This window comes from Balaenoptera physalus, assembly GCF_965194825.1.
Source record: "Balaenoptera physalus genome assembly, chromosome: 6".
Classification (NCBI taxonomy): Eukaryota; Metazoa; Chordata; class Mammalia; order Artiodactyla; family Balaenopteridae; genus Balaenoptera; species Balaenoptera physalus.
In genome coordinates, this window is record NC_138885.1 from 78,606,027 (window position 1) to 78,630,733 (window position 24,707).

At 41.6% G+C, this 24,707-nt stretch overlaps 1 long non-coding RNA gene and 1 pseudogene across 2 annotated transcripts in view; both read right to left on the reverse strand.

Moving 5' to 3' along the window:
• The window catches only part of LOC309663239, a 150,260-nt gene that overhangs the window by 18,947 nt on the left and 106,606 nt on the right, over positions 1–24,707 (reverse strand). The gene's annotated exons all lie outside the window — the stretch shown is intronic.
• LOC309662907 (thioredoxin, mitochondrial pseudogene) lies at positions 18,569–19,811 on the reverse strand (annotated as a pseudogene). The gene is made up of 2 exons: positions 19,785–19,811; positions 18,569–19,515 (listed from the first exon to the last, which is right to left on the reverse strand). The product of its transcript is annotated as a thioredoxin, mitochondrial pseudogene (transcript).

The window sequence follows — 24,707 nt, forward strand, 5'->3', positions numbered from 1 at the left end:
TCAGTCAGCTCTGATAGTCGGGCCTTAAAGCATTTTCCAACTAACCATTCATAAGTTGTTTTGACCCCTGCCTTTAGTTAAGATGTAGACATTTATTTCTTCAGCTTACACTCTTTTCAACCTGAAGATAATCTAGTACACTTAAAATCACTGGCTACAGTGCTCAGTGGCATCATGCATTAGATGGCATTTTTGAATTGTTTGTTATGGTGCCAAGATGGAAATGCACATTGAAAGATAAAAGTAGGTAAATACACAGAGAAAGGAATTACAGGAATACTGTAGAATCAGAACTTGTTGTTTGAGGGTTTCAAGCAATTGAACAGGAAAGAAAATGGAAGAACAGGAAGCAGTAGAATTGTGGTTGCTGTTAAGAGGGTGACTTTTAAACAAGCCACGTAATTTGACTTTAACATGCTATTTCACTTAACATTCCGTTGGAAATATACCAGATCTCTAAAGTTTCTTTTAGACCCTAGCCACTGCACTTGAGCAATATTCCATCAGTCCTGATAGTATTGCCGTAGTATTTCCTCCACCTTAGTTACCTTCCTAAGGTCACATCTTTAACTTTGTTCTTGTTAAGTTGCTGATGAGGAGAAATGATCTGATTTAGTACAGAAGGGAAAAAAAATCTACCACAAGTCACTGTTTATATCAATAGTTTGCACCGCGTAGTAATATGCCAGTTACTAAGCAGAAATGCTGACATATCTCGAGTGGTCGAAGGTTTGAAAAAAAAAAAATTGGGGGTAGGAACATTGGGCATGACTGTAGCTTCAAGAACAAGTTGGTAGAATAAGGGGAATCGCTAAAAATTGCTTTTCCCCTTCAGCTTTAATTCTAGAGGCAATACAGCCATTTTAATAAATGGGAAATTGAGGCAACTTAAGGTAAAAATTTAAACATCACAAAGTAGATTCTCCAACAAATATGGGGCATGGAAACTAGTTATTAATAGGGTGGCAACTATGGCATTTTTTTCCAGATTTTTATACCGAGGAAGGGTTTGTTCCCTAAAGTAGTAAGACTATAAAAGAATATCTGACTACCTGAACTCAAATTTTATTTTTTCGCTTTTTAAGAAAAATTATTTTTCTCTATTGGAATACTGACATCTGTGCAATTTTAACTCTGGTATACCGTGAACTGAACTTTATTCTTTACAAGGAAAAGACAAAAGTTTGAAATGTATGTTTGAACCAAATTAAATTGCCATTTTTGTATGTTAAATTCATGTGGTTGACCCTAAGACAACTTCTTAGGGCCCAGTGTTTCTGGTTAAGAGAAATTTTTTCCACCCTGTATCAGATTCCATCATGACCCTATGCTTTCACATTTACTCCTAATGTACCCTGTATGCCCATTCTTGAAATTCAACAGCACTAAATCCTAGTTTTACAACAGGTCAAATTTCATTTCTTAGTTTTCCCATTCTATAAAATATACCATTCCTTGATTTTTGAAAAATGCTGAAGCCAGTATTTACTGGAAAACAATTCACTCTGTATTCAGGTTATGCAATGTTTTTGGAAATGTTTACCTATAGCGTGTAGGTTAGCTAAAATCTTTCATCACCCAAGACTTCTCTCTAACCACATGTAAAATGACTACGACTGTTCCCTCACCCAGAAGCCGCATTCTTGAGTATAGAGCTATTTGGTAAAGCACTTGACAGCTGGTAGGGGCTCTCCCAGGGGTAAGTGCTAATTTCTATGCAGAATCTGTAGATTACACCCAGCATCTATCAAGTTAAGGATTAGATCACCTAAAATCTTAACTGTTAGCCACTCACCAGCCTGGCCAGCCTGACACCGTGCCAGCAAGAATACAAAAGATCTAGGAGCCCTTCAGAGACACCTGGTCCCTTGTACACAGGTGCAATCTGTTTGGCTTCTGAGGCAATTTCCACTAGTCCGTTTTAAATGGGTTTGGCAGATGAGATAACATGTACTTCATGTGAAAGAAATGTTATGAATACCAGTTTATGGTTTAGGATCGCTAACATGCAGAAAGAACCAGGAAAGTGAAGTAGTATAGAAATTAAGAGAAATCCAGAGTCAAATGAAAAGAGGTTAATGTTCTTTAAAAAAAAAAAAAAAAAAAGGAACAGGTTAGGTGATTACTTAACTGCTGTGAGGGCAGCTAAATAATTTGAATGTGATTAGAGGAAGTCAGTGACAGCCTCAGAACCTAAGGTCCTCAAGAATATGTCGATCTCTACTTCAAGACCTCAAATTACTCTGTTAGCTTTTTCTTACAACATCTATTCCTTCATCTTACCGTTCTCAATTCTGCTGACCTTTACTTCTAGCTCCCCAGATGGTGGCCCTTTATCTCCTCACTGTGGGAACCGACTCTTCCAAACGCAGGGCATCAGTGTTTTGTCCACCTCCCACTGCCCTCTCTCAACAAGGTCATCTCAGCTTCACCCTTTGACTCTCTGCTCGTGTCCAATGTGGCAGTGCTTGATGTTGGTTACTACTATGAGCCATTTCTAAAACACTATCACCAGGTTCCAGGAAATACAGGATTTCTATGGCTCACGGGCTAACTGGCCCCTTGTAATCCCCTTTAATCAACTACTTGAGCCCTCCTGTGTTCCCACAAAGTAGTTGTTCCCAATTTGCTGCACTCACTCCCCTGATCTGCCCACAACCCTAGATGTATCTCCTCAGGCTAGGCAGCAACCCCACCTTCCAAACTCCAAAACTCATTTCATCTGGCATTAGGAATAGATGCCTCACTTCTTAAGGTAACCCCTCTCATCTAAGGGAGAGGATTCCATCCCAACTCTTCAAATCAAATTTCTATATCCAACACCCCCACCACCAGGATGGTGGTGAGGATGGGGCAATTTGACCTTCCTCAGCCCTTGACATGTCCTAGTGTTTCTCAAGATGTGGTCTCCAGACCACCTGCCTCTCATGGGCTGAAAGTCCCTGTAAGAAAGGAAGCTTCTCTAAATGCAATGTGGAATCCTAGAACAGATAAAGAACATCAGTGGAAAATCTGGTGAAATCCAAATGAAGTCTGGAGTTAACAGTAGTGCGTTAATGTTGACTTCTTAGTTTAACAAATGTGCTATGATAATATGTTAATATTAGGGCAAAATGGATATATCTTTGCAACTTTTCTGTAAACCTAAAATAATTCTAAAAGTTTACTAAAACAGAACAAAAAGACCTAATTCTTGGATCCCAAATTAATCTCAATTCCTGGAGCTGAAGCCTGGGAATCTACATTTCTAATAGGAACCCCAAATGATTCTTATGCAGACACAAATTTGAAAACTAGTCTTTCAATTCCCTTTCCATTCCATGCCTGAATGGCTGCTTCCTCCTTGTTTTACTTACCTTAACCTGATTTCATCTTTTAGATCCTCTCAACCCTAAAATATAAGTACTATCATTATCCCCCTTTCACAGATGAGAAAGTACTAAGATGCAGTACACAAACGAAGTACTAAGAGCTTAAGTAATTTGTTCAGGATCAACAGCCCATGAATGATGGAGCTGGGAGTTGAATCCCTAATCAGTCTAGCTCCCAAATCTACGCACAGAACCATTCTACTTCCTCTCATTCTGTTGCACGTAAGAGCTCTGTAACTAAATCACTAAAAGAAGCATTATTACCTATTTCTCCAACTTCCTAAGTCCAACAGTGCCCCCCTTTTCCACTGGGGGGAATGAACAATGAGAAAGCATTGGGAAGATGTGCCAACTAGAGACCTGTACGGGTAAGGCACAGTGGCTCTTGCACCAGGATCCAGCTCAACTGCTGTATTTTCTGTTCTCCCAAATGCCCTAACATGTACCAATCTAATAATGCTCATAGTACTCACTTTGATGCTAAATTAATTATCTCAGGTTTACTAAGCATCTGTCCAGATTGTCAGGGAAGTGCCAACTCTAAATCAATTTACAGTTGGCCCTCCGTATCCACAGGTTCTGCATCAGTGGATTCAACCAACCATGGACTGAAAATATTTAGGGAAAAAAATTTCAGAAAGTTACAGAAAGCAAAACTTGAATTTGCTGCACACCACCAACCATTTGCATTGTATTTACAACTACTTACTTAGGATTTGTATTTGGTGTTATAAGTAATCTAGACATGACTTAAAGTATAAAGGAGGGTGCGGGGGAAGATGGGAGGATTGTGCGTAGGTTATATGTAAATACTGCACCGTTTTATATAAGGGACTTGAGCATCCATGGATTTTGGTATGGGGTGGCACGGGGGGGAGGGAGACTACTGGAACCAATTACCCACAAATACAGAGGGAGAACCATATATCCTCTTATCTTAGCTGGGTTCCCTGACTTGTATTTAGACCTTAATACAAAGTTGTGGATCTAACTGCTGAATGATGAAGTTTTGGGAGTTTCTGACTGCAAACCAGACACACACAACAACAGCAGCACTTCTATCCAAATTGCTTCAGTACAGAGTATAGATGGAGGGTTGATAAAATAGAACACAATCTCAGGTAATGTCTCTGTTCTTATGTGTATTTTCCTTCATTTCTTCAAGTGAATCATGAAACAATCACAGGATCAGCAGGAGAAACCTATGAAGTATATTCATTCAGGTAAAACATGTTTTCATTAGTTCTCCTTCTGGTGATTGGAATTTCTTTGATTTTATTATCAATAAAAACGTTGCCACTTATATTCAAAGTACATCCGAGAAATCTGATCATGAAGTTAGAATGCACATACCTCCTTCAGATACTCTTAGAAAACAGTGTCTCTCCATGAAAGCATGAGAAAAATACTTGTAACAGCATCTTATTTGCTTTACCATTGCTTTAATGCACTTTAAAATTTAGCTACATTAATTGGGAACAAAGAAACAAAAATAGACATTTCTTTGTTTTTCATAAATAACTACTCTCCATATTTGATAAAAATCTCAAAGCATTATTTTAACTTCCCACAAATATAATACATACAATTTTTTTTTCTGACATAATAAGGTCAGCAAATTAAGTATCTTGACACTAATATAACCACATACAACTGCTATTCTACTGACTTCCAGGAACAAAACAAAAACAGAAAACTTCTTATCAAGATGCTCTGGGTTTCCTTTTGCTAGTGTTAGGGATCTGGAATTATAATCATCTGCCAGTAATAATTTTATAGATTCTAGTTGATTGTCTACAAATAAAATATCGCTGGCTCTGCTTTGTGAGTTCTGGATTTGACATGACACTGACAATACCGCATGGGACAGGCACTATACACACATGGAAATCAGAAAAAGTACTGAATGCCCTGGACTCGAACTACTGACTCAGTATGTGCCTCACTTGGCTCAGTAATAAATTCACCTGCACCAAACCCGTATCAAAAGTCACTAAATCTCTCATATATATATTATTTATATACACACCCACAACACATACACGCTATACATACAGTTTGTAACAACATGAAGTAATATTGTCTTCAAATGATGTACCACAGACTGACATAAATCCTGTAATTGTCATCAAGCTGCTAGAAGCTTTTGAGAGTTCTGAGCCAGGTTACTTAGTTACTTTCATCCTGCCTACCCTTCATTCACCCTGCTTTAATGTCTTGGTAGCTTTTTCTTTCAAAACCACCCTCCTCAACCCAGGCGTATTTCTTTCCCAGGATCACTTGATCGGACTTTGGAGGCAAGAAAGGGCATGCAGGGGGAGCAGGAAATCCTCAGCCACTGTACCTCACACCTGCCTAGATTTGTGATGTTCTCTGTCCTGTTGGCCACATTCGGTGTTAGAAAGCAGTTATTCAAAGCTTTGTCCCTCCTACCCCCCTTGGTCTTTCTGTAGAGCACAAAAATGAAAGAAGCCTCTTTAGCAGGGGTAGCAGTTCATTAAAATATACAACTACATTTCCTAGCTCTGGGGTTCCCATTCTGTACTTGAGACTGCAGGTCACGGATGCTGTTATTAAGGTGCGGTGTGGGCTCCATGAGGTTTTCTCCTGGCAGCCGGTGTCGGGATTAGTGCAGCCCTAGCCCAGGAGGAAACGGCCTAATGAATACCAACTTGGAAACAGTGGTGTCAGCACGTTATTTAAGCTTGTACATTGCTCACAATTACACACAACACACACACAGGCTTATCACTGGAAATGACTACGAGAAAACATGACAAAGGTTTGCAAGGATAAACCAATAAGGCACCAAGAATACTTATTTTCAGCCAATTTAGACAACTTCAAAGTGTGAGGTTAATAATATAAATTAAAATGACTTCCTAAGTCTTATCAACTGATTTACTGAGAGGTCACATATTAGTTCCTTCTAAATCTTTACCCCCTAATCTGTGATGGGAGACGTTGCTTACAATTGAACCATGAAAGGGACAGCCCAAAAGCTGTACATGTGAAACTAAACTGGGCCTTAAATCCTCACTAAAATCACAGAGCTGGCTGTGAAGAAGCTGCTAAACCACCCCACAACCTTCCAGTTTATAATTGTTTTCATGAGTGTGGATTGTCTGCCTAATAAAAATAAAAATCAGAAGAAAACAGCATATGAGATGGAAATAGGGGGCGACCATAAATAGATGGGCTTCTCTGCCCTGGGTAGCGGGAGGGGTGGCTGAGGTAAGACTTGAGGGAAGCAGGTGGGCTTCATCTTTGAGGGAAGGGAGGGGGAGAGCAGCGGTGAGAACAGAGGCTGAAAACAGAGGCAGCTCTGAGAGTTGGCCTGGACCTAGACCTCCAAATGCATTACCTGTATTGCCTCTCCTTGGCTTAGTATCCTTTGTCTTAACTGTCTTTTTTTTTTTTTAAAGTAAATTGGTTGTTTTTTTTAGGTTTGGTATGTTGCCAAAATGAAAAATAGTTGTTTTAACAGGAAGAATTAAATCACTTCAACCACATCATCCCACAACTTTTAGATACATTCTGCATCATCTTTACACTCCTCCACAAAAAAAAAAAAAAAAAAAGGAAGAGGAAAAACCCAAATTAGGCACAATGACCTAAGGCAGCAGAATAATCTATGTACTTTCTGGGAAGACATGTTAACTGAGGGAAGAGGTCAAGGTGATCAGAAAAGTTCCTCATTTGAAAAACAAGAGAGGAACTGGCCCTCAGGCAGGGGATCTATTTCAAGGTTCTAAGAAGCTTCTGAACAAGTAGAGGAATTAGATGTGCAAAAAGTTCTGTAGCTCTGTGTACAAGGTTTTGTCGAATATACTGAAATTTTGATTCAGAGGATGAGTGTGTAAGAGCAGTGCATTTTTATAAACGTGAATAGCTTCTGAAAGTCCATGAAAACTATAACACCAGGCTTCTTTCCACCAGCAAAGTGCTTAAATACACTATGGAAACTATACACTTGTTTACTTAATATCCATAATGTAAAAACTGACCTGGGCTTAAATCTGACTTTTCCAACTTTGGTATAAATGAAGCGCAAATCCCTACACTTGCTGTTTTTCTAGGGAGACATCCTCAAATTTTAATTGTTTTTGCCATTTTAGCTTCTTAAATTTAGTCCCCACTCAGTCCTGGTCACTGGTATTCTGCTGGCCAATGCACTGTCACCCCCTTCCCCAGTAATGGCCTCACACTCTTCTTGAATGAATGGTTAAATAGATTAGGAAAGCAAACAATTTTTAACAGTAAAGTATGTATGCGTGGTGTGTGTACGTGTGTATTCATCAATACATAGGCTTTCATATATAAATGAGGGAATGGTTCAACAGATTAGAAAAGCAAACAGAATTCTCTAACAGTAAAGTGTGTGCTCATCACTATATAGGCTTTCTCAGAAGAGGAGGAAGAGAAAAATATATTGAGGTGGGGGGGGGGGGAACAGCTTTCCTTTTGCTGCACTGATCCATGTTTTAAAAGCTTATGCAAGGGTGTTATGGGTCTCATTTGTTTTCAGAGGCCGCAGAGAGCAGTGTCTCGATGCTTTTGGAATATCTGGCTGTAATCTACTCCAAAGTCCAGGGACACTTATTTTCCCCCATCGCTGCCAGTGTTTGTTCACAGGACTGCATGGTGCGCGCCCGCCGCCGCGTCCCGCCCGCCGCTCTTCTCCTCCCCTGCAGGGGGATCCGCGCTCCAGCGGACTCCTGGGGGCGGTGGCGGTTCTCCCGGGACGCGCCAGGCTCCGCTCCTCCCCCGCGCTCTAGCACCCTTTGGCCCACCTCCGGCGGGTATTGAACTGCGCGCGGCGGCGGCGGTGGCGGCGCTGGCCGCAGTGGAGTCACGGCCTCGGGCTGACTGGCCTCTCCCGCCCAGCCTGGGTCACCTGCTTCTAATGCCCGCCGGGAGGCTCCGCCCCGGCCCCGCCCCTTACAAAGAGGGTTTGAATTGTTTCCCGCTCCCCCCACCCCTTCCTTCTACTGGAAGAAGGCGGGAAAAAGGCAGGCGGGCCTGAGTTCTTGAGGGACTCAGGACTGCACTTTAGGGCTGAGTCGTTCTTGTGTCCTGGATCCCACTTACACAGACTGGGAGACAAAATTGCAGAATAGCCCTCTTCCTCCTGCTTATCAACAAGACTTTGTGAGAAATAATGAGGAATACGTGTATTAATCCCAGCCTCAAAGTTAAAAGAAATAAATATAAATCTCTTCACAAACATCAAAACCGTTAATAAATACGTTTAAAATGTACTTTACCTCTTTCATTCCCTGGGATTCTACAGGTGCTTATATTTTTTTGGTTTTTTTGGAACTACTTGGCACTCAGTGTTGGCAAACATCCCAGGGTTGAAAGTAGTGGGAGTTGAAAAGCTATGGAATAGCAATCAAAAAGAAAGGGAAACCCTCAGTGGAAAGTATGCACAGATTGTGAACATGCCAAGAGAGGCTGCCTCATTCTGTGGCCTGTATGCAACATGTGTATTATTGGGGATGGACAAGTGTTGGCTAATAATAAAAATTATTTGAAGTTGGAGAATGTTAATCACTCATGCTGGAATTTAACCAGAATACATGTGTTATTTCACTTGGTTCTGACTCAAAGGATGTTATCTCCTAGTCTGTAAACCTCTCCCTTCTTAATCAACAGGGAGATGTTATTTTTGCTTGGAGATCTCTAATAATAGTAGTAATAATAGCGGGAAAACTTGGCCAAAAGAAATGTATTTTGCATTGTATAGCTTTTTGTATCATTTGAATTTTTGCTTTTCTGCATATAGTATTTCACTTTAAAGGCAGTTTAAAATATGCTGTTTAACATGTATTAGGCAGGGTGCTACATAATTCATTTCAGTTAGCTCATTTGATCCTCACAACAATCAGATGGAACTGGCATCATAATGGCTTCCTTGAAGTTACATGTTTAGTCCATGAAAAGGACAGAAATCACAATTTTCTTCTGAGTCATAGTTATTGTTTAACAAACTGGAAAACACTGAATTATTTTTAAAGATGCAATTTTTAAGCAACTAGAACATTGCCAGGCATTCTTAGCTATTAATTCACTCATCTATCCTTCCATCTAGCCATCCATCCATCCATCCATCCAAAAACACCAAATTTCTGACTTGAAGACACTACTGTTATATTAAACGTGTTGCTACAAAGTGGAATTCATGAGGTTCAACTTAAATTATTGTCCAAGGTGTACTTATTAATTGATGAAAATACGGAGGATCATGCCAAACATTCCATCTAGTAAGACTGTGACATTTTGAAAGTTTTGAAGTATTGGTTTTGGATTTTGTAATCAGAGAATAGTTATTGCATTTCTAATCTTACTATACTTGTATTGATTATACATATTGAGACACTTGAGAGTTCAATGCTATAGGAATGACTGGACAGGTAGCCTCTGTATACTCTTCAGTATCTTGATAATCAAGCCTGGAACAGTGTGCTGCCCATAGATGCCTTTGGTAAATATTTGTGAAATAAATGGATGAATAAATGGCAACTGAGATTAACTTTTTAAACTTTAGCAAGTGGCATTGAATCCTTGGATAAAGCTTACCTTATGAGCTATATATATCTCTGAGGTTGACCCTACCCTGTTAAATGCAGCATGAGTCCAAACGTTGGCTCTTCCTTTACTAGCTGCCACTTTGGACAAGTCACACAACAGCTCCAGGTCCTCTTTCCTCATCTGTAAAGTGGAGTTACCCCTCATAGAGTTGTAGTGAGGGGTAAATGAATTTATATGGTGAAGAGCTTAAAACCATGTCTAGCACCTCGTAACTCTATTTAAGTCTGTTATTAGTTTCTACTGGGTTCATGCTATTTTTCTGTTTTCCCACTCTATTTTCTTTTGTGTATCACTTTAATAATGGGAAAAAAGTTACATTTTTTAGATGTACAGGCATACCTCAGAGATATTGTGGGTTTGCTTCCAGACCACTGCAATAAAGGAAATATCACAATAAAGTGAGTCACATGGATTTTTTGGTTTTCCAGTAATGTCTATAAAACTTATGTTTACACTATTCTTCAGTCTATTAAGTGTGCAAGAGCATTCTGTCTTTTAAAAAAGTACATATTTTAATTTAAAAATACTTTATTTCTAAAAAATGCTAACCATCATCTGACAACTCAGGGTTGTCACAAACCTTCAATTTGTGAAAAAGCAAAGTCTGCAAAGCGCAATCAAATGAGGTATGCCTGTACTTTATGTCTGAGCACACTCCCAGCTGTCACCAGCTATCTCTAGCATTTAGATATTAGCTAGATTTTATGCCAAAGCAGGGATCATTTCACTTGCCCTGGATCAAAGTGCGTACACCTGACATCAGCAACCAGCCCGCAAGTGTGCGAGTGTGCCCAGGGCTGGCACAGGACAGACACCCACAAGCCAACTTGAAATCCCTCACAGGTATTTCCAGACTAGCTTTTTCCATGTCCTAGAGCATTTCTGATAACTCCTCTTCTCATCTAGATGAGAAACCCAGACACTAATCAGAGGATTAACATGATGAGTCATTTATCCAGGTTCATAATAAGAATGCCTTGTTCACATTATAAGTGGAATCATTCAACTGTAATCTTTAGTCCTCTCCCCTCCTCCACTGTGGTGGCGATTATAGAAAAGTAAGAGCTTCTTTCTTCTTTCCCAGAGGCGATGGAAGCGCTAATCTTTCCCACTCTCAGCAATGGCTCTCAGCTGCACATTACAATCACCTGGGGAGCCTTAAGATATACTGATGCTTGGGCCCTACTGAATCAGAATCTCTGGCTGACGGACCCAGACATTGTTTCTTGGTTTCGTTTTATTTGTTTCTTTTTGTTGCCGTTTTGTTTTTAGCTCTCCAGGTGATCCTGATTTTCAGCTAGGGTCGAGAGCCACTGACATAGATGGTTTTGTTATTTCCTCAGCACAGCCCCAAACTTGGGCCTAGCTGGATCTTCTGCAGAAAAGGGTTAATCACATCATGCTGTAAAATGGAACACCTCGGGAGAAAGTATAGAGAAGTACGTTCTAGTCTAACTGCATGTGAGTCTGTTTGGGCTGAAGGAAAGTATATGTATATGAAGTAAAAAATATGTAACAGAATTGTGGTACAGTGATGGCACAGTCAACAACAATGGTGGCCGTAACAGTAACTGATGGGTATTGGGCATTTCCAATGTGCATGCACTGTGCTAAGCATTTTACATATATAATCTCTTTTACCCCCAAGAATCCTGTGAGGTTGATATTATCAACCCCATTTTATAGATTAAGAATCTGAGGTTCAGAAAGTAACTTGCTACACAACGGCACACACCTTCCAACTTGGGTTTTCCTCGCTCCAAAGGCTATGCTGCCATTGATTGCAGGCCTCGTTGTAGGCCCAGCAGTAGAGGGTCCTGAAAACCACCAGATGGTAACTCTTGAGATAAGCAACTTCCCTTGTTCCTTATCATCCTTTTCCTGGGGACCAGGTCAATTTTTCAATTCTGGTGTGGCCTCTTGTGTGGGGGACTAAAGTACGGAAAAGCTGAGGGCTCTGGATTCATCTAGAATCCAGTATAAGTCTAGAGCCACTTGTTCTTTGGGCTTTGCAGACCAGGCATGAGGTGGGGCACCCTTTAGACTAGATTTCAGGACCTGTCTGGTATCTTGGCAGAGGGAGCTTCAGTTCGGTAAATATTGATGCTGCACATGCTGTGAGCCAAACACTGGTGCCAGGGGTGCAAAGATGAAGAGGCATGGGCTTACCAGGCAGGACGTGGTGGGCGCACAGAGGAAGCACCTGGCCCAACCTGGTGGCTCAGGGAAGACCCAGGCTGTGCCTGGAAGGCTGAATATGAATTAGGTGATCTATGAGTCAGGGTTTAGTACAGGAAGAAACCACTCTAGGTGTTTCAAACAGAGAAATATTTAATACTGAGAATCAAACAGAGGCTTACAAAATTGATGAGCTGGAGGGGCAGAAGTCAGGGGGGTACCCCTGGGCTATTGAGTTCATGGGCCTACCACAGTAGCTATGTTCCAGAAGTTGGGCTGGTGCTGCAGCAAGGGCGCTTCACACCCATGAAACTGGTGACTAGACACTGAAACAGGACATGGAGTCCAACAGCATTAAATGCCTCTTAACATTATTGCTCAAACCTTGCTGGCCAACAGCAACAGCAACAGAATGATGCCTTCTCCTTGCATCTGCCTCCAAATCTTACACAAGTGCACCTGATTGACTGAACTTATTTCAGATCAAGACCCTAGCTGCAAGGGAGTCTGAAAAAAGTAGTTTGGCAGTTTGCCATCTCTTCAAGCAAATTACTAGAAGGATAGAATGGACGCTGGAGAGGCAATCACTAGTATCCACTATAGGTAAGGAAACTGAGAAGGACTTCCTAGACAGAGGAATCAGCACAAGTAACGGGCACAAGGCCATGAAAGAGCACGATTCAAGTGGTGAACAGCTGGGCATGGCTATGCTATCAGAAGCATCTGAATCAAGGTTTTTATCTGAAAGTGCACTCACGTCTAATCAACATATTTTTGATTAATTAGATTCGTATGTACACTGTACACATGACACTCTTTCCTATTGATACAGCGCTTGATTTATTCAACTGGCTACTAGTGCAGAGGAGAAAGGAAAGGAGCAAAAAGCATGAAAAAGAATAAATAAAATTGTTAGGTAATAGTCATCCACAAAGAAAACAGAACATTAACCTTCCCCAAGCCTAATGTTGCAAACACTGTTGATTATGTGCCGAGGAGTCATCTCCCCTTTTTCCTTCCTAACAAAACCCCCGTTATTTGTTTTGTTCTGTTTTGTTGGGGAATCCACCCTTTTCTGCATAGCCCTGTGCTTCAGGAGAGGCAGGAGCTTCAGGTCAAGCCCCAAGGAGTAACACGTGATTAGTCTAACTGCTCGTGTTTCTCCCCTTCTTCTTATCAGCGTTTAGGTTACATACATGCATGGGACACAGTTCTAGCCAATAAGGCGTGGTGTGGGGGCCAGTGTGAGGTAAGTCTGTCAGGGGCTTATGGGAAAGATCTTACTCCAAAGGAGAAGCAGTCCTCTCCCCTGCTGGGTATTGTTTTGTCTGCCTGTGATGCCTACCACTGTGGGCACCATCTTGCAACCACAAAGGAGCTAAGTTGACCCAGTGAAGAAGGATGGCATTGAGGCTGCCTGAACTGTTGGCCTCCAGACTTGTTATGTGATACGATACGCTGCTTATTTTTTAATACATTTGAGTCCCTGTTTTCTTTCACTTGCAACCAAGAACATTGTAACTACTACATGCAGTCTGTACACTTAGGATGAGATCTGCCCACTTAAACTTGGCTAATGAAGTCTCTGGAGGAGATTTAAGGAGAAAAATTTATTCCCTTTTTTTTCCACCAGAAAAATTGTTGTTTATCCTTCAAGAGCATTCAAGACCCACTCAAATGTCATTTCTGTCAAGCTGAGTGCTTTATTATTGCCTGTACTCCCACAGCCCTCCCACTACTTCTCTATTACAGCACTTTACTCATGTACTCTTTCAGCAAATATTTATTGAGTGCCTATTTTGGGCTTGGTAGTGTTTTAGGCACAGGGGTTACAGTAGGAAACTAAATGCATGGAGATTCCAATCTAGTAGAAGACAGACAATGAATGAAAAAATTTTAATGTGATGACTCTTATCAAAGGGAAAAAAAAAGAATTCTTGTAAAAGAGGGGGAAATAACTACCTTGAAATTTATTTTATTGTACTGTGATTCTCTGTTCATATGTCAGTTTTTTCCACTAGATTGTGTGTTCTTGTAACCTCACATCACCCACCACTTCCCTGGGGGATTGCATTTTCCAAAGATGGCTGCGAAAACCTCTCCCATCCCACAGGTTTTTCTGCAATGTGATCTTGCCATTCCCCATAGGGGAGGGATGTAGGAGGTCCTAAGTCTCCTCCTCTTGAATCTCAGTGGGCTTGTGACGGTTTTGACCCATGGACTGTGTTGGAAGTGATGCTCTAAAACTTCCATGGATAGGTCATAAAAGGCCGTGTAGCTTCTACCTGGGTCTCTTGGGACACTTGTTTTTTGGAAGTGCTTTTTCTTGGGACACTCCCTCTTGACACCTACATATAGATGCTCCACTTGACAGTCCCAGCTGAGTGAGCCTTCAAGTCATCCCAGGTTAGGTAAAGAAGCTTCCAGATGATTCCAGCCCCCAACCTCAAGTCATTCCTAGTTGTTCAAGTCTTCCCAACTGAGGCCCCAGATGTCATGAATCAGAGACAAGCCATCCCTGCTGTGCCCTCTCCAAATTCCTGATCCACCGTATCCATGTGCATAATAAAATGCCTGTTGGTTCACACCACTACTTTGGAGTGGTTTGTTACACAGCAGCAATGACTGGAACCCCCCAGATCTGCCTTTCTGTGAAATTTTAATCCAGTAGACAACTTTTTTTCTTTTCACCTGACCCAGTTGGTGATCAACTTATGCACTGAAGCTTGAGAACTTTCACCATCTTACTTTCATCCCATTGAGTGTCGCTGTTGATGATATGCATGTGAAATGTCTAATCTTTTAAAACACAAATCTTCACCACTGATCTTAATATCCTGCTGCAGTGAGTTCCCCAGTTCAATTGTGTGTAGTGGGAAAAAAGTGCCTCCTTTTATCCATTTTAAACATGCTTCCTTTTCATCTCATCTTGTCCTCTTGCTCTTCCCCAAGTAAAGTGATTTCCATTTTGTGGGTACCTAGACACAGAGAACTGAGTTGAGACAATAATCTTTCTTTGGTTACCCAGAAGGCCTCGGGCGTGCTGCGACGGGGAGCAGTGGATTTTAGCTGGTGACTTAAAGGTGGTGGAACACTGTATTCTAATTAGTCACAAGTTTAGTTCCAAGCTTTCAAAAAATAGTCTAGATTCTGCAAGACACAGTAGGTGTCCTCTTGTGGTGCTGGGAAGTAGAGCACAGTAGAGAGGGAAGAGCATTGGCCAGTACATAGGCAATCCGGATTCAAGTCTCATCTTGTGAGCCAGCTGTGTGCCCTTGGGCATAACACTTAGCCTCTCTGGACCTCATTCTCCTCAACTATAGAGTGAAGAGATTCAACCAGAGGGTTCTGGAGCACCCTTTTGCCTCTAACTTTGTATGAATTCTATGTATTTGCCAGTCATTTTGAAACATCTACTACATAAATCCACGGGAAGAAAAAGTTTGTATTCCAAACAGTTTGCCATTCTAGCTTCAAAGTGGAGTTGGAGAGAACCACCACTCCCCCCTAATAAATTTTCTAGTTTGTAGAAAACTAATGTTATCGTTTTCCAAAAACACAATCCAAATTAGGCTTCAATTACCAAAAATATATCCTGCTGTGACTGTTAAGTGACAGGTCTTGCAACCTGAGTCCTTTTAGTTTGGGGGTGCACCCCAGGGCTCCCATCAGCCTTGCTTTCATGAGCCTATCAATTCTCATGGTGCCATTGCTCGATGTTTGCATGGGGACAACTCCATTCTAAGTGATGAGAGTGAATGGATGGGGTGAACTGCTGCTGCATATGGCCACCTTGGGGAGGAAAAAGAATATTGTCCCAGTGAGCAGTGCAGTAGGAACTATTCAAGGGAATCTCTAGAAATCTGAAATCTCTTCCCAATTCTTTCTCTCCCTACAGAAGAAAAAAGGCAGTTACCATGTGGGACTTGGGGAAAGCATTCAGTCTCACTCAACCTGGACTCATTTCACTAATTTTCTGGTCTGCTTAATATTTCTTCAACAGTTGTGATTCTTAGAACTTCGTGGGCTCTAACCCACTTCTTAAGCTCTGCATCCTGTTTTGTCTTACTGAATTTTCTCTTTCCAATCCCAGGTGGGTGGGGGAAATGCTTCTCATCTCTGATTTTAAAATTCATTACAGAATCTCCACTATTGAAGTGCTACCATGCATTGAGAGGACAGATTGCTTTCACTGTTGGCTTAACAAACTCTATCAACAGCAACAAGTAGCATGACGAGGTTCTACTCAACAGAAACTTACTTGTAAGGTTAAGAAAACCCCTGCGGTCCTTAGACAAAACTTCAGGTAACAAGTAGGAGAATAACAGCAGTAAAAGTAATAAAAAATATATCTAGTGTTTAGAAGAGCTTTTTGAAAATATTCTAAAGAAGAACCCTCCCACACTTTCCTTAATAAGATACCTCATATGTGATCACACATACCCACTTCCTTATCATCAGTATCATATGCGAGGATGTTTTGACGTTTTTGTTAAGGCTTTCAAGGAAGGCTTGAAAACAACACAGCAGCATCTATAATGCATAATACTGTCAGTTGTATCAATGGGAAAACTGAAGATCATGTAGGATGAATCACTTGGTTATTATTTGCTTATTTAAGTTATTTGGGTAAAACAAGTCAGAAGTGTCGCTTGTTTCTTAGAGCGGTGCTACCCCTGCGAGGCTGCCTTCATGTGCTCAGTGACTCCTTGATTGTAGCCAAAAGGGGGACCCAGGGTTCCACACACCACCTTCTGTTCCCCCTTCTGTCATTCCTGCTCACACTCTAGTGGGGGGATGAGTTTGAAGGCTTGTTGTCTTCAAAACCCTTCTGTCTATGTGGGCTATGCTGCATCATTGCTTGTTGCCCAAAGGCGCTCTGCAAAGATAATTTACTGCCTAGGAAAGTGGTATATACAGAACTGGTCAAGCCATGGGTTGCACTTTTTACAAAATTAATAAACAATTTTTTAAAGCAGTTTTAGGTTTACAGAAAATTGAGCAGATAGGGCTTCCCTGGTGGTGCAGTGGTTAACAATCCTCCTGCCAATGCAGGGGACACGGGTTTGATCCCTGGTCTGGGAAGATCCCACATGCCACAGAGCAACTAAGCCCATGTGCCACAACTACTGAGCTTGCGCTCTAGAGCCCGTGAGCCACAACTACTGAGCCCGCGTGCCACAACTACTGAAGCCTGTGCGCCTAGAGCCTGTGCTCCACAACAAGAGAAGCCACCACAATGAGAAGCCTGTGCACCATAACAAAGAGTGGCCCCGCTCACCACAACTAGAGAAAGCCCGCGTGCAGCAACGAAGACCCAACACAGCCAAAAATAAAGAAATAAAGAAATAAAGTAAAATAAAATTAAAAAAAAGAAAATTGAGCAGATAGTACAGAGAGTTTCCATATATCCTCTCCTTTTCCCACTCACAGTTTCTCCTTAGTGCGGTTCTTAGTTCTCTCTTAGTTCTCTTGCCTTAGTGCAGTTACAATTTATTACAATTGATGAACCAATATTCATATACCATTACTAATTAAAGTCCATAGTTTGCATTAGGATTCGCTCTTTGTTATACAGTTCCGTAGGTTTTGACAAATAATGTCATGTATCCATCAATACGGTATCCTACAGAATAGTTTCACTGCCTTAAATATCTCCTGTGTTTCACCTAATCATCACTTCCTCACCCCGCCTTGACCCTTGACCCCTGACTATCACATCTTTTTACTTTCTTTCCCAGAACGTCATATCGTTGGAGTCATTCAGTATGCAGCCTTTTCAGATTGGCTTCTTTTATTTAGCAATATGCACTTAAGGTTCCTTCGTGTCTTTTCATGGCTTGATAACTCATTTCTTTTTTTTTTTTTAATATCCTCTTTTTTTTAGAAGAAGAAATTACAAATAACAAAACATTAGCAAAATGAGTAGAAAGTACAGCGACTTCTCATATACTCCCCCTGCCCTCACACATGCACAGCCTTCCCCATCATCAACATCCCACACCAGAGTGGTACATTTGTTACAATAAATGGACCTACATTGACACATCGTTATCACCAATGACCGTGGATTGTATTAGGGTCCGCTGCTGGTACTGCATTCTATGGGTTGTTTTTTTTTTGTAATTAATTAATTTATTTATTTATGGCTGTGTTGGGTCTTCGTTTCTGTGCGAGGGCTTTCTCTAGTTGTGGCAAGCGGGGGCCACTCTTCATCGCGGTGCGCGGGCCTCTCACTATCGCGGCCTCTCTTGTTGCGGAGCACAGGCTCCAGACGCGCAGGCTCAGTAATTGTGGCTCACGGGCCCAGTTGCTCCGCGGCATGTGGGATCTTCCCAGACCAGGGCTCAAACCCGTGTCCCCTGCATTAGCAGGCAGATTCTCAACCACTGCGCCACCAGGGAAGCCCTGGGTTTCTTTTTTGCTTCTTCTGTTTTTTTTTTTTTTTTTTTTTTTTTTTTTTTTTACAAAACAGCAGCAGGAAAGAAAAATGCAGGAGGCAGATGAGCCAGGCACCGGGGTTCAGATCAGAAGGGAGCAGGGAGACCAAGCTGTTACTGCAGGCTGGCCCCGGGACTCTGTCCCAGCATCCTGGGAGCACGGCAACAAGCCCTAGAAGGAGCAGAGAGTGGGTGAGGAGACGGCTGTCCCAGCTCGGTGGCGGCACCGCTCCTTGGGCGGCCACCCTGGCGGTCAGCCAGGTTGGGAGCACTTGAGGCTCCTGTGTTTGGAGGCCTGGTCTCCAAAGCACGGACCCACAGGGGCCAGGCAGAGGGAGGAGGTAGGAAGGGCCGGCACAGAAGGGCTATGAGTTCTATCTGGGTCCCCCGGGACCACGGGGCCCAGGTGGGCAGGGGCAGTCAGGACGCTTCCCTGCTTGTCAGACAATCAGCTTCTTCAGGAAGGCCTCCAGCTGGTCCTCATCCTTGATGCCCACAAACTTGTCCACCACATCCCCATTCTTGATGGCCAGCACGGTGGGCACAGCTGATACCTCATACTCTATGGCGAGGTCTGTGTGGTCATCAATATCCGCCTTGGCCATCACCACCTTTCCATGCTGCTTGGCCACCACCTTCTCTAACCTTGGCCCCAGGATCTTGCAGGGACCACATCACTGTGCATGGAAATCCACAACCACTGGTGTCTCACTGTTGACAACTCAGTCTTGAAAGTCTGGTCCATCCTGGATGTTAAAGGTCATTGTACAGACTCTGGTGGTGTATATTGACTGGGCTTGGCTGGGTGTTACTGTCAGGTTATTAGGACTGCGCTGTGGGGTCTGCAGGGCCCTGGAGGCAAGGGGCGCCCACTGACTCTGAGAGGGCTTCCTGCAGATTATGGAGGCCAGGAACCTCCCCAGGAGAAGTCGCTAAGCCATCTCCCTGCAGCGAGAGCAGAGGGGTGCACAGCGCGGCCCTCCCCACCGGTCAAGGGCACTTCTGTTCCCTATTCATTTCTTTACTCACTGCCTGCCATGCAGCTTGCACACATCCCCAGTCACCCAGTTGCCGCAGCCAATGGTATTTGTAGCTTTCCTGCCCCACGGACAACACTGGACAATTGTGAATGGAGCATCTACTGGCCAGGTACTGTGCTAGGTGCTCTGCTCCAGAAATGAGAAGCAGATGTGATCCCTACCTTCATGGGACTCACGTGATCAGTCATTCCTAATTAATACTCAGGTCCCTTGATTGCCACTGCTCCCTTTGGCAGGTTTACTTAAATGCCACTTAAATCTCCCTATTTTTGAAGACCTCTTCTTTCCTTCCCTTCCTTCTCTTCCTTCTTTCTTGCTTTCCTTCTTCCCCTCCTTCCTTCCTTTCCTTCCTTGCTTCCTTTCCTTATTATACATGTCTTCTCAAGGCAATCACTTCTATACCTACAGCTTCAATTACTTTGTGTATACTCTAATGACAACACAATTTTAAATGTTGTTTTCATTTACCAGTTTTTTTTTTTTTTTTTGGTTTATTCCTAGGTATTTTATTCTTTTTGTTGCAATGGTAAATGGGAGTGTTTCCATAATTTCTCTTTCAGATTTTTCATCACTAGTGTATAGGAATGCAAGAGATTTCTGTGCATTCATTTTGTATCCTGCAACGTTACCATATTCATTAATTAGCTCTAGCAGTTTTCTGGTGGCAGTTTTAGGATTCTCTATGTATAGCATCATGTCTTCCGCAAACAGTGACAGTTTTACTTCTTCTTTTCCAATTTGTATTCCTTTTATTTCTTTTTCTTCTCTGATTGCCGTGGCTAGGACTTCCAGAACTATGTTGAATAATAGTGGTGAGAGTGGACATCCTTGTCTCATTCCTGATCTTAGAGGAAATGCTTTCAGTTTTTCACCATTGAGAATGATGTTTGCTGTGGGTTTGTCATATATGGCCTTTATTATGTTGAGGTAGGTTCCCTCTATGCCCACTTTCTGGAGAGTTTTTATCATAAATGGGTGTTGAATTTTGTCAGAAGCTTTTTCTGCATCTATTGAGATGATCATATGGTTTTTATTCTTCAACTTGTTAACATGGTGTATCACATTGATTGATTTGTGTATATTAAAGAACCCTTGCATCCCTGGGATAAATCCCATTTCAGCATGGTGTATGATCCTTTTAATGTGTTGTTGGATTCTGTTTGCTAGTATTTTGTTGAGGATTTTTGCATCTATATTCATCAGTGATATTGGTCTGGAATTTTCTTTTTTTGTAGTGTCTTTGTCTGGTTTTGGTATCACGGTGATGGTGGCCTCATAGAATGAGTTTGGGAGTGTTCCTTCCTCTGCAATTTTTTGGAAGAGTTTGAGAAGGACAGGTGTTAGCTCTTCTCTAAATGTTTGATAGAATTCACCTGTGAAGCCATCTGGTCCTGGACTTTTCTTTGTTGGAAGATTTTTAATCACAGTTTCAATTTCATTACTTGTGATTGGTCTGTTCATATTTTCTGTTTCTTCCTGGTTCAGTCTTGGAAGGTTATACCTTTCTAAGAATTTGTCCATTTCTTCCAGGTTGTCCATTTTATTGGCATAAAGTTGCTGGTAGTAGTCTCTTAGGATGCCTTGTATTTCTGCGGTGTCTGTTGTAACTTCTCCTTTTTCATTTCTGATTTTATTGATTTGAGTCCTCTCCCTCTTTTTCTTGATGAGTCTGGCTAATGGCTTATCAATTTTGTTTATCTTCTCAAAGAACCAGCTTTTAGTTTTGTTGATCTTTGCTATTGTTTTCTTTGTTTCTATTTCATTTATTTCTGCTCTGATCTTTATGATTTCTTTCCTTCTGCTAACTTTGGGTTTTGTTTGTTCTTCCTTCTCTAGTTTCTTTAGGTGTAAGGTTAGATTGTTTACTTGAGATTTTTCTTGTTTCTTTAGGTAGGCTTGTATAGCTATAAAATTCCCTCTTAGAACTGCTTTTGCTGCATCACATAGGTTTTGGGTCATCGTGTTTTCATTGTCATTTGTCTCTAGGTATTTTTTGATTTCCTCTTTGATTTCTTCAGTGATCTCTTGGTTATTTAGTAACATATTGTTTAGCCTCCATGTGTTTGTCTTTTTGACGTTTTTTTCCCTGTAATTCATTTCTAATCTCATAGCGTTGTGGTCAGAAAAGATGCTTGATATGATTTCAATTTTCTTAAATTTATTGAGGCTTGATTTGTGACCCAAGATGTGATCTATCCTGGAGAATGTTCCATGCGCACTTGAGAAGAACGTGTAATCTGCTGTGTTTGGATGGAATGTCCTATAAATATCAATTAAATCTATCTGGTCTATTGTGTCATTTAAAGCTTCTGTTTCCTTATTTATTTTCATTTTGGATGATCTGTCCATTGGTGTAAGTAAGGTGTTAAAGTCCCCCACTATTATTGTGTTACTGTCGATTTCTTCTTTTATAGCTGTTAGCAGTTGCCTTATGTACTGAGGTGCTCTTTTGTTGGGTGCATATATATTTATAATTGTTTTGTCTTCTTCTTGGATTGATCCCTTGATCATTATGTAGTGTCCTTCCTTGTCTCTTGTAACATTCTTTATTGTAAAGTCTATTTCATCTGATATGAGTATAGCTACTCCAGCTTTCTCTTGATTTCCATTTGCATGGAATATCTTTTTCCATCCCCTCACTTTCAGTCTGTATGTGTCCCTAGGTCTGAAGTGGGTCTCTTGTAGACAGCATATATATGGGTCTTGTCTTTGTATCCGTTCAGCAAGCCTGTGTCTTTTGGTTGGAGCATTTAATCCATTCACGTTTAAGGTAATTATCGATATGTATGTTCCTATGACCATTTTCTCAATTGTTTTGGGTTTGTTTTTGTAGGTCCTTTTCTTCTCTTGTGTTTCCCACTTAGAGAAGTTCCTTTAGCATTTGTTGTAGAGCTGGTTTGGTGGTGCTGAATTCTCTTAGCTTTTGCTTGTCTCTAAAGCTTTTGATTTCTCCATCAAATCTAAATGAGATCCTTGCCGGGTAGAGTAATCTTGCTTGTAGGTTCTTCCCTTTCATCACTTTAAGTATATCATGCCACTCCCTTCTGGCTTGTAGAGTTTCTGCTGAGAAATCAGCTGTTAACCTTATGGGAGTTCCCTTGTATGTTGTTTGTCGTTTTTCCCTTGCTGCTTTCAATAATTTTTCTTTGTCTTTAATTTTTGCCACTTTGATTACTATGTGTCTCGGCGTGTTTCTCCTTGGGTTTATCCTGTATGGGACTCTCTGCTCTTCCTGGACTTGGGTGGCTATTTCCTTTCCCATGTTAGGGAAGTTTTTGACTATAATCTCTTCAAATATTTTCTATGGTCCTTTCTCTCTCTCTTCTCCCTCTGGGACCCCTATAATGCGAATGTTGTTGCGTTTAATGTTGTCCCAGAGGTCTCTTAGGCTGTCTTCATTTCTTTTCATTCTTTTTTCTTTATTCTGTTCAGCAGCAGTGAATTCCACCATTCTGTCTTCCAGGTCACTTATCCGTTCTTCTGCCTCAGTTATTCTGCTATTGATTCCTTCTAGTGTAGTTTTCATTTCAGTTATTGTATTGTTCATCTCTGTTTGTTTGTTCTTTAATTCTTCTAGATCTTTGTTAAACATTTCTTGCATCTTCTCCATCTTTGCCTCCATTCTTTTTCCGAGGTCCTGGATCATCTTCGCTATCATTATTCTGAATTCTTTTTCTGGAAGGTTGCCTATCTCCACTTCATTTAGTTGTTTTTCTGGGGTTTTATCTTGTCCCTTCATCTGGTATATAGCCCTCTGCCTTTTCATCTTCTCTATCTTTCTGTGAATGTGGTTTTTGTTCCACAGGCTGCAGGACTGTAGTTCTTCTTGCTTCTGCTGTCTGCCCTCTGGTGGATGAGGCTATCTAAGAGGCTTATGCAAGTTTCCTGATGGGAGGGACTGGTGGTGGGTAGAGCTGACCGTTGCTCTGGTGGGCAGAGCTCAGTAAAACTTTAATCCGCTTGAGTGTTGATGGGTGAGGCCGGGTTCCCTCCCTGTCGGCTGTTTGGCCTGAGGCAACCCAACACTGGAGCCTACCTGAGCTCTTTGGTGGGGCTAATGGCGGACTCTGGGAGGGCTCACGCCAAGGAGTACTTCCCAGAACTTCTGCTGAAAAAAAGAATGCTTTCTCTTGCAAATGTCAGAAAATCTAACCCACACTAGTTTAAACAAATGAGTGGGTTTAGTGGCTCATTTTTGTTCCTGAAATGTTTAGAGATAGGGGAGATTCAGGCAATGTTTGATCAGGGCTCCAGCTTCATTTCTCTGTAGTTCCTTCAGCTCTACACTTGTCTCTTGGTTGGCTCCCTACTTAGACTGGCTTCCCTAGTGACTGTGAGATGTTTAGGATCACCAAACAAAGGCTCCAAAGAAAGGTATAGCAGATTGTTTCCTACAACCATCAAATAAAAGTACTCAGAGTCACTTTTATTAAACCATCCCTCAACTAGTCACCATGATCAATGGGGAAGCCATGAACTAACTGGCTCAGGCTTAAACCAATCACTGGCAAGGGAGAAAGGCCCTCCTAGGAAGCCAGGAGTGGGATCAAGCCACCAAATTCGTAGAATTACTATACAGGCAGGGAGAAAGTAGTTAGCATAGATTGCCAAGCATGTGAGTGAACCATCTTCAATGTTCAAGCCCAGTCAAGCCCCTAGATGGAGTCAGCCCCAGACAACACACAGGGTGCAGAGTCTAGTCAACAATAGATCACAAGAAATTACAAAATTGTGGTTTTTTAAGTTACTAAGCTTTGGGAGTGGTTTGTTATACAGCAATACATAACCAAACCAGTTGTCAGTACATTTTTATGTGCCCTTGAATGAGGAGACTTCTATTTATATTCAGGGTTTGCTAATGAAGAGTGTGCACATGTCTCCGGCCCTAATCATTGATAATTTGAGGTATGGTTGAATCGTACTTCACTAATCTACAGCAGGATGACAGATTGATATGCTCAGCTTTCAACCTAAGTCCCACTACTCTTGGAGCATTCACCGAGAGTGGTGATGTAGCTCTAAACTGGGATCATCTCTTATACCCACCTACCGGTTATCCAGTACTTAGAATAAACAGGGCATAT